Below are 16,750 nucleotides of genomic sequence, written 5' to 3'. Positions count from 1 at the left end.
ATCTCCTTTCACATCCTCATATATTGTCATTATTTACCCAGTTGTTGTTTTTTATTTGACAGTTTCTTCTTTCTAGAATATTAGTAAGAGATTCTTATAGTGAAGACTCATTCAAAAAAACCAAATAATTCCCCACTGTGTCTGCAAAAATCACTTTTCTGAGTATCAGAAAAGCTTCATGTCGCCTATAAAGAGAAGCACAGAGATGGAAAAAGAACAAATCCTTGCAAAAAATATGAAAAGGGACATTTGTCTTTTTTTGTTGTGGGATCATATTCAACTGATAGTCTTCAAAACTTATGATGAAGTGTAGGAAACGTCCTAATTATTACAAATTGTACTTATTCTTTTGTTCATTTTTCTTCATTTGTTCATTATAAAAACTTTCTGATCAGTGAACATATTTTTATGACTTCAGTCTTTATGATGTAAACCTAGAATTCATTTATCTCCAAATGTTCCCTCACTGAATTTAATATTTTTTTATATTTCTTAGCTATCTTATACATAAATTTTATTCAACACAAATGCATTTAGCCTGCCTGAACATCACTGGCAAGCACACAACTGAATATCATTAAATATACAAGAATTGCATGACTTTTACAAAGGTATAATTTTGCACCAAGCAATATGAAACTAACAAGATTTTTAGAGATCCCAATACATTACTTTGAATCCTCAAGGCACAGTGTTGTTCTCAAAAGAATTGATTCCTTTTCTTCTTTATCTTAACAAATAATCAAGTAACAAGAAATAAGAATGTGTTTCCACTGAGATGGAAAAACTCATCTTACATTTCATACTAATATTACTATAAAAACTTAACGTTGTGCAAATATTTAAGTGTCTTATTTGCAGCCTGACTGCACTGAACACTTCACACAAACGCTAATCTACATAGGAATAAAGACTTCCCTTTATGTAACTTAATTCACTATGAAGATCTCTTAAAGAAATGGCTAGCAAGATAAAAATCTCTATAGACAATAATGTACCATTTGACTTCTCATTTTTCCTTACAATGCATAAGTATTTATTCACAAATTGGATATATGACAAATGTTATAGTTTTAACGTGTGTGTATGTTGGAGATGTAGATAAAAGGTCAACAATAGACACACAAAGAGTTACAAACACAAATAATAAATTTTTCCAAATAAGGTGCTTCCTATATTGACAGAATACTACACATTAAGAAGTCATGTACCTGCAATTTAGGTTCATTAGAGTTTTTATTCAAACCATAGAGTAAGCAAAATCTTGCTACATTTAAATGTTCTTCTTCTTCATTTAAATCCTACTAAATATATAATTGATTTTTAAAATCATTCAATATTTCTATATAACATATAAGATAATATGAGGAATATTTTTCAGAAAATATTTTTTAAAAATGCAAAAAAAAGTTTCCCTGTGTGCCCCACTTTTCCCGTGGCACCAGACCCTTCCCCCCCCAAAGACAGAGGAGACCCCACCCTCCTCCGCAGGTTCCTGCGTGGGCATGTAGCTGTGACCGCTGGGGGCGTGGCCTCCACATAGGGAGCGTGGTATCCCAAAGTGGGCGTGTTTTTTTCCGAGGCAGCCGCAGTTACATTTTCCATTCCCAGCACTCTTGACTCACATCCCAACCTTTATCACCTAATTCTATGGAAAAAATCCTGGCCACCTCAACTACAATACAACAATAATCCACTGGTCTACTCCAATTCTAACAAAAAAAAAAAAAACCAGTACGCTAGAAGCTGAACAAGCCTCGTATTAAAGAGTTAAACAATGTATAATCAGTCATATCAACAAACGTAAAGATAAAAACCATATGATCATATCAATATATGCAGAGAAAGCTTTTGACAAGATACAGCACCTATTTATGATGAAAATTTGGGTTTGAAGTAACTTTCCTCAAAATAGTCAAAGCCATCTACGACAAAACCATGGGAAATATCATCCTCAATGGGCAAAAACTAAGGACCTTCCCTCTAAGATCCGGGACAAGACAAGGATTCCCACTATCACCACTTCTGTTCAATATAGTACTGGAAGTACTTGCAATAGAGATTAGGCAAGAAAAAGACATTAAAGGCATCAAGATAGGAAAGGAAGAAATCAAGCTCTCACTATTCCAAGATGGTATGATACTATATCTCGAGACCCCTAAATCCTCTACCAAGAAAATCCTAGAAACAATAGACATGTACAGTAAAGTCGCAGGCTATAAAATTAATGCCCAAAAATCCATGGCCTTTCTATACACAAATAATGAGAGAGAGGAAAGTGACATGAAAAAAACAACCCCGTTCACAATTGTGCCCCAGAGAATCAAGTACCTCGGAATTAGCCTAACTAAAAAGGTAAAGGACCTCTACAATGAAAACTACAAAACGATACTCCATGAAATAAGAGGACACGAGGAAATGGAAACATGTCCCCTGCTCATGGATGGGAAGAATTAACATCGTCAAAATGGCAATACTCCCCAAAGCATTATACAGATTCAATGTGATCCCCATAAGGAGACCCATGAAGTTCTCCAAAGAAATAGAGAAAGCACTTCTGAAATTCATATGGAACAATAAACGCCCATGAATAGCTAAAACAATTCTTGGGAAAAAGAAGGGGAGGCATTACCCTCCCCAACCTCAAACTCTACTACAAAGTGGTAATAATTAAAACAGCATGGTTCTGGAACAGAGGCAGGTCCGCAGACCAATGGAACATGGTGGAATATCCGTACACACAGCCCCAAATGTATGAACATCCAATCTTTAATAAAGGAGCGAGAAATGTGAAGTTGAGCAAGGAAAGCCTCTTTAACAAATGGTGCTGACATAACTGGACAACCAAATACAAAAAAAAATGTGCTTATACCTCAACCTAACACCATGCATGAAAGTCAGATAAAAAATGGTTTAAAGATTTCAACATCAGGCCAAAATCCATAAGGTACATCAAAGACAAGGTCGGCAAAACCCTCCATGATATTGAGGCAAACGGTATCTTCAAAGATGACACTCCACTGACATTCCAAGTGGAAATAGAGATAAACAAATGGGACTATCTTAAATTAAGAAGCTTCTGCAACTCAAAAGATATAGTGACCAGAATACAAAGAAAATCTACAGAATGGGAAAGGATATTCACCCAATACCCACCTAATAAGGGGTTGATATCAAGGGTATACAAAGCACTATTTGAACTCCACAAGAAGAAAACATCCAACCCCATCAAAAAATAGGGTGATAAATGAACAGAAACGTTCTCAAAGAAGAAATCCTAATAGCTAAAAGGCACATGAGAAAATGCTCTACATCACTAATCATTAGGGAGATGCAGATCAAAACAACAATGAGATGTCATCTCACAACATAGAGACTGGCCTATATCCAAAAGAACAAAAAGGCAACTGGTGTTGGCGCAGATGTGGGGAGAAAGGGACTCTCCTTCACTGTTGGTGGGAATGTTGACTGGTTCAGCCCTTTTGGAAAACAGTATGGAGGATTATCAAAAAATTAGAAATTGAGCTCCCATTTGACTCAGCAATACCACTCCTGAAAATATATCCAGGAGAGGCAAAAAAGTAGCCGAAATGACATCTGCACTTCTATATTCATTGCTGCACTGTTCACAATAGCCAAAATCTGGAAAAGTCCCAAGTGCCCAGGAACAAATGATTGGTTAAAGAAACTTTGGTACATCTATGAAATGGAGTACTATGCAGTTGTTGGAAAAGACTAAGTCATGAAATTTACATACAAGTGGTACTACATGGAAAGTATTGTGCCAAGTGAAATGAGTCAGAAAGAGAGGAATGGCATAGAAAGATTGCATTCATCTGGGAAATGTAAAGTAACAAAATAGAGACTACATCCAAGAATAGTCAAGATAAGTACCAGGAGGTTTAGTTCATGGCTTGGTGGCCAGCCACACATGCTGGGGGAGAAGGCAGCTCAGATAGAGACGGGAGTACCAAATAAAGGGTGTTGGGAGGATCCTCCCAGAAAGAGAGGAACATGCTGAAAGTAGACTTTAGACCAAACATGATTGCCACTCAATGCCTCTTTTGCAAACCTCATCAACCAAAAGGAGAGAGAGAACAAAAGGGAATGCCCTGCCACAGAGGCGGGATGGGATGGGGGTGATGGGAGGGTTGGGAGGAATACTGGGATCATTGGGGGTGGAGAATGGACACTGGTGGAGGGATGGGTACTCTATCATTTTATAACTGAAACCCAAATAAACACTTGGGGAGTTTCAGAATTGTTCTATCCGCTTCCACACACTTTTCTTTTTTGGGGGGTGGGCGTATGGGGTGTGCTCTTAAAACCCATGTTATCTCTTGAACACATATCTTATTTGCTTGTCTCAAAGTTTCTTTCTTTTTTGTTTTGTTTTGTTTAGGGGGCACATTGAGTGATACTCAGGGTTTTTTCCTGGCTCTGAACTCAGGAATTACTCCTTGAAGAGCCAAGGAGACCATATGGGATGCCAGGGATCAAACTTGAATTGATCATATGCACGGAAGTGGTCTACATGCTTTACTATTGCTCTAGCCCCATCTATACACATTTCTTCTTGACTAGATCTTATTCAAAATTTCTTTCACTATTTTGTTCATTTACTTTGAGGCCATACCTGGAGGTTCTCAAGATTATATGAGGCACTGCTTAATTGAGATTAAAAAATGAGAAAATAATTTAAGACTATCAAAGTATTTCTTTACTACATTTTAACTTATACAATACATTCATTCTATTTTAATAAGTATATTCATCAATTTCTAGTTTTAAATGGAAAAAGATATGGCAGAGAATAGTAAAAATATATAATATTTTCAGGAGTATTCACAAATAAATCAGACCATTGGAGTAATGTGATCAGTAAAATTAATCAAACCTTTGAAGACATAAGTGTAAAGATCTGCTATTCCCCCAAGAAACTCAAAAGAATATAACTAGGGACACATGAAAAAGAGAAATGTGCATTCAAACACAATAATAAATATATCTATATTTTAATAGTAACTGTGGCTGAAAATAATCCACTGTGATTCTAGATTACATTAAAAATAAACTAAGAACAGTAGCCATTGATAGTTCCAGCCTTTGTATTGTCCATGCTACATTTGGAACATTTATTTGCTTGAAACATTTGAAAGAATTGAGAAAGCTTATACTAGATGAGAAAAATTGAGGAAAATAAGCCACTTTACATCTGAGTGCAGCTTTAGATATGTTATAGAGATAAAAATATTTTGCTGTTTAAAACAGAACTATTTACAGTCAGTATTCTTTGAGTGCTAGCACAGACTTCCTATGAACACAGAAAACCCCACTGCAATGGAACTGCTTAGAGAATAAAATTCATAATATATTATTCAAGTGGAATTCAGCTCAATAATTGAAAAATTATCTGCTAAGACAATAAATAATGAGGAGGAATCTCAAAGATATCATGCTGAATAATATGTACTAAAATAGGACATAATATTTGGCTCCATTTGTAATAAGCTCTGGACGAAGAAAACATATTTATGATAGAAATCATAACAATGGTGACTTCATGTGATCTTCATGTGGCTGAATGGATGTGAAGATTAACAATAACAGGAAGGACACTGGTGTCAGAGGAATACTGTGTATCTTTTTAGAGGAATAGTTCATGTGAATATGTGCATTTCTCAAAAGAATGTGAACTGGACATCTCATGATGTGTAAGTTACTTTTCAATTTTTGAAACTGCAAAATATAGCCTCTATTATTAATTTCATTTAATATTTCTCTGAAATAAAAACTTTGAAATAATTTTCTATTTTTTTTAATCTTCAATTCATCAATTTGCTCGAGCGGGCTCAGTAACGTCTCCATGTGAGACTTGTTGTTACTGTGTTTGGCATATCGAATACATCACGGGTAGCTTGCCAGGCGATGCCAGGCGGGCGAGATACTCTCGGTAGCTTGCCGGGTTCTCCGAGAGGGGCGAAGGAATCAAACTCAGGTCGGCCATGTTGGCTGCGTGAAAGGCAAACGCCCTACCAATTAAGGGGCTGGAGCGATAGCACAGCGGTAGGGCGTTTGCCTTGCACACAACCAACATGGCCGACCTGAGTTTGATTCCTTCACCCCTCTCGGAGAGCCCTGCAAGCTACCGAGAGTATCTCACCCCCACAGCAAAGCCTGGCAGGCTACCGTGATGTATTCGATATGCCAAACACGGTAACAACAAAGTCTCCAATGGAGATGTTACTAGGCCTGCTCGAGCAAATCGATGAACAACAGGACAGTGACAGTGATAGTTAATCTTCAATTATTTTTCTCCTGTTTTTTTCTGACCACTCTCCAATCATGCTCCAATCTTTATCAATGCACAGAAAATTCTTTCGTCAATCACCAATTATTTTTCAGTTAAAGAAGTCAAGAATACCTTCACTAGATCCAGTTGTCACATTATAAGAGGAGATTTCTCCTTGTTTCCTCCTTTTTGTGACTTATTTCCATGAGTATTGTGTTCCTTCTATCTCACTGGTTACTAAAAGTTTATTTTTCCTGGTCCTTCTGTTTCTTTTGTTTAAATATTGTTAATTTGTAAGATTAAATACTCTGTCTTTTCTCTAACTTGAATCGTATAACTTGAATCCTAAAGCCAATCTGATAACCTAATTTTTTATTCATATAAATTTGGGGGTATCACATTTCATATAAATGTCTAGCTTAATCATCTAATTTTTTAAAATTATATCTTCACAGATAATCATAAAATTGGCAGCTCCTCTATTTTTTTATTGGAGAGGTACCCCAGTGATGCTTAGGAGAATAGTAAAAATATATAATATTTTCAGGAGGATTCACAAATAAATCAGCCCATTGGAGTAATGTGAATGGTAACTCCTGGCTATGTACTCAGGGATCACTCCTGGTGAAACTTGGTTGGACCATATGTGGTGATGGAATCTAAACTTGGGAAGAATACATGCTTGCAAGTGCCCTAGTCTCTATCTCTGCAGTCCTTGGCTTCTGAATCTGAAATTTGCCAAATTAAATTCTTGCTTGCTAAATTCTACCAGGTATGCTCACTTTCAGTTTTCCCCATCTGCTGATGTCATATGTATTCACCAGATTGCTCCAGTACCTATCACAGAGGTTCTTTTGAAAACAATAATTATATACTAGTGAAAATAAATATTTCTTCTACATTATGAAGATTAATTTCTTTGAATAGTTTGCTTTGAAACTGTAAGAAACAAAGAAAAAGATATTACAGCAATTGGAATTCACTGTATCAAACCTGACCATTAATTGAAAAACTGTATCTTAGCAGTTATCTTTTGTTACTCCTTTCCTTCACAAATTCATTGCATTTTTCTGGGTTTCTATTTTCATAAATTACAGCTGTAAATATCCAACTGTTTATGCCTGGAGTTTTGAAGTTATTGCTATTTTGTCCTTTTCTTATTGCTGACATAAAACTTGTCCTTAATTATCATTAATTGTATTTTTAAATGTGTCTATTCTGTTCATGTGTTTTGTTTTCATTACTGCCTCAAGCTCAACTATCATAAATCCTCATGCAGAAAGTTGATTGTAATAGCTTTTAATTATTATCCTTAAATTCATGTTCATGCCCTTCAATTTATTTTTTAGTTGTCCAAATGCTTTTATAAGTGTGATTCTTATCCAATGCCTCCTATTTATAAGCCTTTCATCAACTTCATCTTGCCATAAATAAAACATTGTGATTAACAGTGCCTCGGCATTTACTATAAACACTACCAGAAACTCTTTAAAATCTCATATTCATCTCTTTCTTATTCTCTATACACCAATATCATGAAACATTTTGTGGTTTCTCAACTAAGTTATTACCTATAAAACTTCATAAACACTGGCTTTTCACCTTGAAATGGTTACCTCCATCACATTTATCTGAATAATTTTTATAGTTTCTTGTGTTCTCTTAAATGCTAGTGTCATATTAAATTAATTTCTTTTGAAAGACTTCTATCACACTTGATCACTTGATACCTCATTACTCATCAATTTGCTCGAGCGGGTGCCAGTAACGTCTCCATTCATCCCTGTTGCGTGCTAGCATAGTGCAATGGCATCTGCTCATTCTAGTAACATGAAGAGCCTCAAACTGATCATTCAGGGTCTTGACGAAGAAGTATGAATATCTCGTAGGTAGGTGGCCATGCAATCTTTTGACATCCTGTGGAATCCAGTCTGTAATGGTTCTAGTCCAGCGGTCATCTCTAAATCTCATTACGTGTCCAGCCCATCTGATTTTCGATGCCTTGGCAAATGAGACAGCATCCCTGATTCTTGAGCGTTGCCGGAGGTCAGAACTCCGGATTCTATCTCTCATTTGAGTGAAGCGTGATACTCCAACCATAGCTCTTTCGATTTCTGAGAGACCCAAATAGTGTTCTCATCCTGTTTGCGTAGGGCCCAGGTCTCTGAGGCGTATGTTAATGCAGGAAGAACAGTGGAATCGAAGAGATGTGCTCAGAGCTGTAGCTTCATGGTCCTCTTAGTTATTTCTTCGACACTCTTGAAGGCGTTCCAAGCTGCTCTCTTCTTCCTGCGCAACTCGGGTGCCAGGTCATTTGTCATGTTGACTTTTCGACCTAGGTATACATAACTGTTGCATTCAGAGATGGTCATTACGTTGAGAGTGAATGGAATCTCAGGAACAAGACTGTTTCTCATGAATATTGTCTTTGTGAGATTCACTTGTAATCAGACCTTTCTACACTCACGGTCGAAGTCGGTCAGCATTTGTGCCACTTGGCTGATGTTTGGTGTTATTAGAACAATGTCATCAGCAAAGCAGAGGTCGTGTAGTTGCTGACCATCTATCTTCACTCCCATTCCTACCCATTCCAGTCATCGCATGATGTTCTCGAGGGTGGCACTGAAGAGTTTCAGTGAAATAGTGTCACCCTGCTGAACTCCTCTCTTGACATGGATGATCACTTCTTTGTAGAATGGTGAGATCCTGGTAGTGAATTCGTAATACAGCTCACAGAGGAACCTGATTTATTGAGGTTGAACACCCTGATTGGCTAGGGCTTGGATCACCGCTTCCATCTCAACAGAATCAAAGGCCTTCTTTAAATCAATGAACGTTAAACAGAGCGGCATCTTGATTTCCTGAGAAATCTCAATGAGCTTGGTTATTGTGTGGATATGGTTGATGGTGCTGAATCCTTTTTGGAACCCGGCTTGCTTGCATGGTTGTCCTTCATCTAGTGTTCTGTCAATCCTATTAAGGATGGCTCAAGTGAACAACTTGTAGATGACAGACAGTAGGCAGATTGGGTGATAGTTGCCAGTGTCGTGGATGTCTCCCTTCTTGTATAGTACAGTCCTGCTGGTTTACCACTGGAACGGAACCTTGCATTTAGACAGGTAGCATGCGAAGAGCCGAGTCAGTGTATCGATGAGTACTGACGGCAGGTTCTTCAGGTGTTCAGGTCTGACCTTGTCTGGGCCAGGTGCTCTTTGTTTCTTTACTGAAGAGATGGCGTGTCGAATTTCGGAAGGGAGAACATTGGGAATGACATATCCATCCCGCAGAATTGGTATGTGGGCAAGTGGTCATGGCTATTAAAGAGATCTGAGTAGAAGTCATGAATAATCTTCTCCGTTGCCCTTCTGAAAGATGTGCTAGATCCACCAGGATGTCGGAGGGCAGTCATCTTGGTCTTGAAGTTGGTGAAGGACAGGCGGACATTACGAATGCTTTTTCCGACTTCTGCCACATCTACCAGCACTGCTGCTCTTCTCTCTTTGAGATGATCCTTGATCGCTTCTCTGCACTGTTTTGCGAGTTCAAACGTTTGCTTGTGGTTGCCTGAGGCATGTGCCAAGCCATGTTGGCGAATAAGCTCAAGAGTGTTCGAAGAAAGGCGTTTTTGGGTGGTTATCTCTCTCTCAGTGTTCCTCACACAATCATGGAGGTGCTGAACCAGTCGATCGTATTCCTTGTCAATGTTGTCAATGACAGCATCTTCCCATGTTGCCACAACAGAGTCAAAGAGCTCCCAGTTGGTGGTCATTCTGGGAGTTCTCTTCTTAAACTTTGCTGCCCTTTCTCCCCACTCTGTGAAGTAGAATTTTGCACGAAGGAGATGGTGGTCCAATCTCATTTGGAATTTTGGGACAACAGCAACATCGGTCAGGCAAAACTGTTGATTGAATATGATGTCGTCTATTTCATTGTGGAACTGTCTACTGGGAGACTCCCATGTCCATCATTTAGATTTGGCCTTTGGGAACCGTGAGTTACCATGGATGGTCTTGGTTGACATGATGAACTCAGTCTGTCACCCTGTTCATTCCATTCTAGGCCATGGGTCCCAATGTGGAGTTTTTTGGCTGATCTTCTCAGTCCTATCTTGACATTAAAATCACCCACAATGATCTTGTAGAAGGTGTGGTCTTCTTTATAGAACTTCTCCAGCTCTATGTAGGACTTCTCAATTTCTCCTTTACCATAATTCGATGTTGGTGCATAGACAACAAAGATAGAAACTGCCAGCAGTGAGCCACATCTATTCAAGTGTGATCGTCCAATTCGGATTGTTAGGTTGTTAGTTGAAAGACTTCTATAAGTTTACAATTTATATTATAGTTGTAACTCCCATATCACCATGAAATTTTCTTTGTAGCAATCACACTTCTAATTATTTTTAAAGTTTTGTATTCCCAGTTAGACTACAAAGCCTATACAAACAGACTGTTGAAAACAATTCACTGTTGTTTCTTATATTAGAAAGTTCCCCGTTTTTTCCTTCTGGGCCACTGGTACATTTTAGTGGGATAAGTGAAAAAAGAACAATAGGTCTTGCAGTAGCAAGAAAAGGTGCTACAATGTCCCAAAATGAAAGTCTATTAGTAAAAAGTTATAGAAGATGAAGATCTGATAATCTGTGCCACTTGTTTTGGCTTTCCTTGTTTTGATTATTTATTAAATAATATTTATTACTTTTATGGAAATAATGTACATTCCTGATGAGTTAATCTTATTTGTAATAATGAAAGAAGATAAAAATAAGACTTCTCATTAACAAGTTCACTACAACTTTTAAAAAATTCTAGAACAAATAACTCTCCAACATTATTTAACATCTCAATTATCTTTCTTTCAAATTCTTTCTTATTCTACTTCAATTCTTCCCTCTCTAGTTTTATTTAAGAAAGTAAAAGCTATCCATCTCCTTTCCTTATAATTCTCATCTCTCTCTCTATTTTTCTCAGTAAGAAAAGAGTTCTGATTTTATTGTTTTTAATAAAGGTTTTTCTATTACTTTACTCTTCAGCAAAATATAAAATTGTACACTTTCACTTAAGGCTTATTTTCTAGAGAAAATAGCACTAAAATACTCCTAAATTTTAGTTTAGATTTATCGTCTCTTCTCAGTTTCAAAATCATCAAGTCAATGTCTAACTGTCTACTTGTTTTCTCTACTTGAACCTCTAATTGTAATTTGAACTGGAAGAATGAAAACATTCTCACTTTGCAATAGAACAAAAGTTATAGGGAAAAAAATGTTTCCTGGCCTATGGAGATAACTTATATAGCTGGAGCACATGCATACCTGTATACAGATGCCATTCAGTTTGATCTCCAACACTACTTGGTCCTCAAGCAACAAGCATTGCTAAGTATACCATTGTTGTTCCCCTGATATCTTTAGGCCCTAACAGTGTTTTCTGACTGAGACTCAATCTGAAAACGAAAGTTCCATTGAAAAATAAACCTATATGCTAAAGAAACCCACGTCATCCCTTCAATGGATTAAGAACAAGCACCTCACAAAATTAAATATTTATTCCCTATGAAAAGGGGCCAAGGGGCCGGAGTAATAGCACAGAGGGTAAGGCGTTTGTTTGCCTTGCACGTGGCCTACCAGGGTTTGATTCCCAGAATCCCATATGGTCCCCTGAGCACCGCCAGAAGTAATTCCTGAGTGCAGAGCCAGAAGTAACCCCTGTGCATTGCTGGGTGTGACCCAAAATGCAAAAAAAAAAAAGGGGGGCCAAGCAACTAAAGAGCGAATGACATTTTTTTTCAACCTAATTGAAACATATCCATCTATACAAACCATTAGTTAAACTTATAGTCAAGGGTAAAATAATGACAAAGCAGGATGTTTTTTCTTTCTTTGTAGTTCTGGCTTTCAAAAGCCAAACTCAAGGCCTCACACATGCCAGCAACTGTTCTAAACTAAGCTACATACTTGTCCAGATATTTGTTTTTAGCTCTTTTCATTCAGCATATATTATACAAGAGGTCCTAGCCAAAAAAAAAAAAAGACAGAAAAGATATGATGACTATTACAGTAAGGTTCAAGTATGAAATTTAATGCAATGTTTTAAATACCAGAGTTGAAAACTTAGGAATATAAATGAGAATGGGCAGTATACTATACTATATTGTATTAAATGATTTGAATTTATATAGATTAAAAACATATTCTAATTAATCATTGCAGAATGAATTTTGTTAATTTATCTTCTGATAATCCCATTTACCATTTCCTTAAATGTTTTTGGAACAAATAATATGAAATAAATTTGTTATATGTCTGCAATAGGGACAAGTTGAGGGATTGGACATTTGTGGTGGGATTGGAGTTGCAACATTGGGTGCCTGAAACAATTCTATTAGGAACAGTGATTCTATTGGTAAATCACAGCTACATGGTGGAAAAAGCAAGGAAGGAAGGAAGGAAGGAAGAAATGAAGGAAGGAAGAAAGGAAGGAGGGAAGGACAGGCCTGTGTTTCTTGTGGCTAGTGCTTTGCAACTGTGATGCATTATTTTTAGAAAAATATAAGATAGTAAGATAAAAAATTTCTCAAAATTTTGTGCATCTGATCAAAAAAGTTGTGAGGTGACAAAGTCAGTGTTATTGAATGGTCAGCCTGACTGATCTGCAGAGCAAAACTGCACAAGATAATACTGAAAAATGCTTGTTCTGATCTTTCTGAGGTTTTGATAATCCAGGAGGAACTAGGAGAGCATATTTGAAAATTCTAAATCTTATTTACCATGGTCTTCCAGAGCTAGCTGCCCAAATAAGAATCATAAAACTACAAAATCACCTGTAAATGTGAACCTACCTTTCAGTTATTCACTGGTGATACACACAATCAACCTCATAACTCTTGGAAAGGATTAATCTTATTCTAATCTTTCAGTTAGATTTAACAATCTGTACCTTATTTTCAAAATGTTTCATGAAATGTGTAGAATATTTCTAGCTGAGTCTAAACAGAAATCTTTTGACCATCACAATTATGTCACTTTTATTAAAAGTAACATGTAATATATTATTAATAATATTTTGTACATTTTACTTTACTTATTTATTTTTTTCTAATAACAATGGTCCCTATATTTACCCTGCATAAACATTTTAAAATAAATGACTCTATGAGCATCAAGGATTTGGCCCAGTGGTAAAGTACATGCCTTGCATGAATGAGACTCAGGATTAGTTGCCTACACCGGAAAACACAAACAAAAATGCAACATGATAATGAAGAAGATGCACAAATAAAACAATGGACTTTATTAAAGTTTGAGGACAAGTCTGGTCACTGTTAATGCAGAGAAATTCTGACATAGAGTTTATGGATTCCCTAATTCTGTGAAAAAGTGAAGCAGATGTTTCCAGAGGACTAGCTAATTATACTACATGCTAACTCATAGCAATCTTTAAATATTTTCTCTGGAGTCAACAAAGGCCAAACTGTAAAATATATGGAAAGTTTTTATATTTCATAAATTAAATTATATTGAAATATCATAATTTAATTGAATTCTCCAATGCATGATCAAATTTTATTATAGTATACATATCCAAGGATTTCTCAAATATTTGTGAAAGCAGTGTTTTGAAAACATAAATACACAAAGATCTTTTAAATAAAGTTGAAAAATAACTATACTTACTTTAAATATATTTATAAATCTGCTTATAAAATCAACTATACATTAAACATAGTTGAAAATAGATTAAAAACCTAAATTTAAAAAAAAAAACTAAGACTATTGATAACCAATTTACCTCCATGTATGCTATGTTAATTGCATACCTAGCAACATTTTTAAGTAATTCAAAAATCAGCATCAAATAAGCATAAGAACTATTAGGTTATTTGTATATTTATTCCCTGAATCATAGAAATGGCTATAAAATGGAGATCTTTACAAAATCTGGAAAGGCAATAAGCAGATGGGAATCAGGGTGTGTTTTAATATACATGTTATTTCTTTAGCTATTTGGCATATTTACTTAAAACATGTTTCTCAATTGAACAATTATTGCAATGGTATGATTATTAGTGGTATTGTTACTTCCAAAAATATAACTTGTTATTAACTTTGATAAGTACATAACTTCACATCCAATACCGACACAAGATGTATTTTTGTCTCTATTTCAATTTAGCACTACTTAATAATTGGTTTTGGTGAACAACTGAAGTCCCATTTTGAATATTTCCCATGTGAGTAATGAAACACAATCAGAACTGAAGAAAACTTTCCTATATTGTAGTATGTATGAAGTACATAAATGCAAATTATTGACTCAAAAGAAAAAGTATAATTTTTTATCACATCACTTAATCACTTAATCCCTGTTATTCATCGATTTATTCGAGCGGGTGCCAGTAACGTCTCCATTCATCCCGGTTGCGTGTTAGCGTAGCCCAATGGTATCTGTTCGTTCTAGGAACATGTAGAGCCTCAAACCGATCATTTAGGGTCTTGACGAAGAAGTCTGACCATCTTATAGGTGGGCGTCCACGTGATCTTTTGATGTCCCGTGGAATCCAATCAGTAATGGCTCTCGTCCAGCGGTTGTCTGTAAACCTCATTACGTGTCCAGCCCATCTGATTTTTGATGTCTTGGCAAATGAGACAGCGTCCCTGATTCTTGAGCGTTGATGAAGATCAGAACTCCGGATTCTATCTCTCATTTGAGTGAATCGTGATATTCCAAGCATAGTTCTTTCGATTCCTCTTTGAGAGACCCGAATAGTGTTCTCATCCTGTTTTCGTAGGGTCCATGTCTCTGAGGCATGTTAATGCAGGAAGAATAGTGGAATCAAAGAGATGTGCTCGTAGCTGGAGGTTCTTTGTCCTTTTAGTTATTTCTTCAATGCTCTTGAAGGCATTCCAAGCCGCTCTCTTCCTCCTGTGCAACTCAGGTGCCAGGTCATTCATCATGTTGATTTCTCGACCTAGGTATATATAACTGTTGCATTCGGAGATGGTGGTTCCATTGAGAGCGAATGGAGCGTCAGGAACAAGGCTGTTTCTCATAAACATTGTCTTCGCAAGATTCAGCTGTAGTCCGACCTTTCTACATTCACCGTCAAAGTCCTTCAGCATTTGTGCCGCTTGGTTGATGTTTGGTGTTATTAGAACAATGTCATCAGCAAAGCGGAGGTGGTGTAGTTGCCGACCATCTATCTTCACTCCCATGTTTTCCCATTCCAGCCGTCGCATGATGTTCTCGAGGGTGGCACTGAAGAGTTTTGGTGAAATGGTATTACCCTGCCGAACCCCTCTCTTGATATGGATGATTACTTCTTTGTAGAATGGTGAGATCTTGGTAGTGAATCCGCAATAGAGCTCACGAAGGATCTTGATGTATTGAGTTTGTACGCCCTGATTGGCTAGGGCTTCTATGACCGCTTCCGTCTCAACAGAATCAAAGGCCTTCTTTAAATCAATGAACTTTAGACAGAGTGGCATCTTGAACTCCCGAGATACCTCAATGAGCTTGGTTACTGTGTGAATATGGTCGATGGTACTGAATCCTTTTCGGAATCCAGCTTGTTCACATGGTTGTCCTTCATCTAGTGTTCTGCTAATCCTATTCAGGATGACTCAAGTGAATAGTTTGTAGATGACAGACAATAGGCAGATTGGGCGATAGTTGCCAATGTCGTGGATGTCTCCTTTCTTGTATAGTAGTACAGTCTTGCTGGTTTTTCATTGGGATGGAACCTTGCATTCAGACAGGTAGCGTGTGAAGAGTCGAGCCAATGTATTGATGAGTACTGATGGTAAGTTCTTCAGGTGTTCAGGTCTGATCTTGTCTGGGCCAGGTTCTTTTTGTTTCTTTACCGACGAGATGGCATGTTGGATTTCGGAAGGGAGAACATTGGGAATGACATATCCATCATGTGGTATGTGGTATGTGGGCAAGTGGATGTGGCTATTAAAGAGATCTGAGTAGAAGTCATGAATAATCTTCTCCATTGCCCTTCTGGAAGATGTGATAGATCCATCATGATGTCGGAGGGCAGTCATCTTGGTTTTGTAGTTGGTGAAGGACAGGCAGGCATTACGAATGTTTTTCCCAGCTTCTGCTGCATCTACCAGTACTGCTGCTCTCCTGTTTTTGAGGTCATCCTTGATGGCTTCTCTGCACTGTTTAGCCAATTCGGACGTTTGCTTGTGGTTGCCTGAGGCACGTGCCAAGCCACGTTGGCGAATAAGTTCAAGAGTGTTCGAAGAAAGACGGTTTTTTGTGGTTATCTCTCTCTTGGCATTCCTTGCACAATCATGGAGGTGCTGAATCATTCGATCGTATTCCGTGGTCTATGCCAAATAGTAATGACACTTCAACCATTTATAACCTACCTAATATTTTATAAGAAATTAAAATTATTTAAAAGATGATTTATTACCTGTATGTGATAAAATTATTTAAAATTAAAAAA

The sequence above is a fragment of the Sorex fumeus genome, unplaced genomic scaffold (genome assembly GCF_029834395.1).
Source record: "Sorex fumeus unplaced genomic scaffold, SorFum_2.1 ptg000054l, whole genome shotgun sequence".
Taxonomy (NCBI): domain Eukaryota; kingdom Metazoa; phylum Chordata; class Mammalia; order Eulipotyphla; family Soricidae; genus Sorex; species Sorex fumeus.
This window is presented reverse-complemented; position numbering follows the sequence as displayed.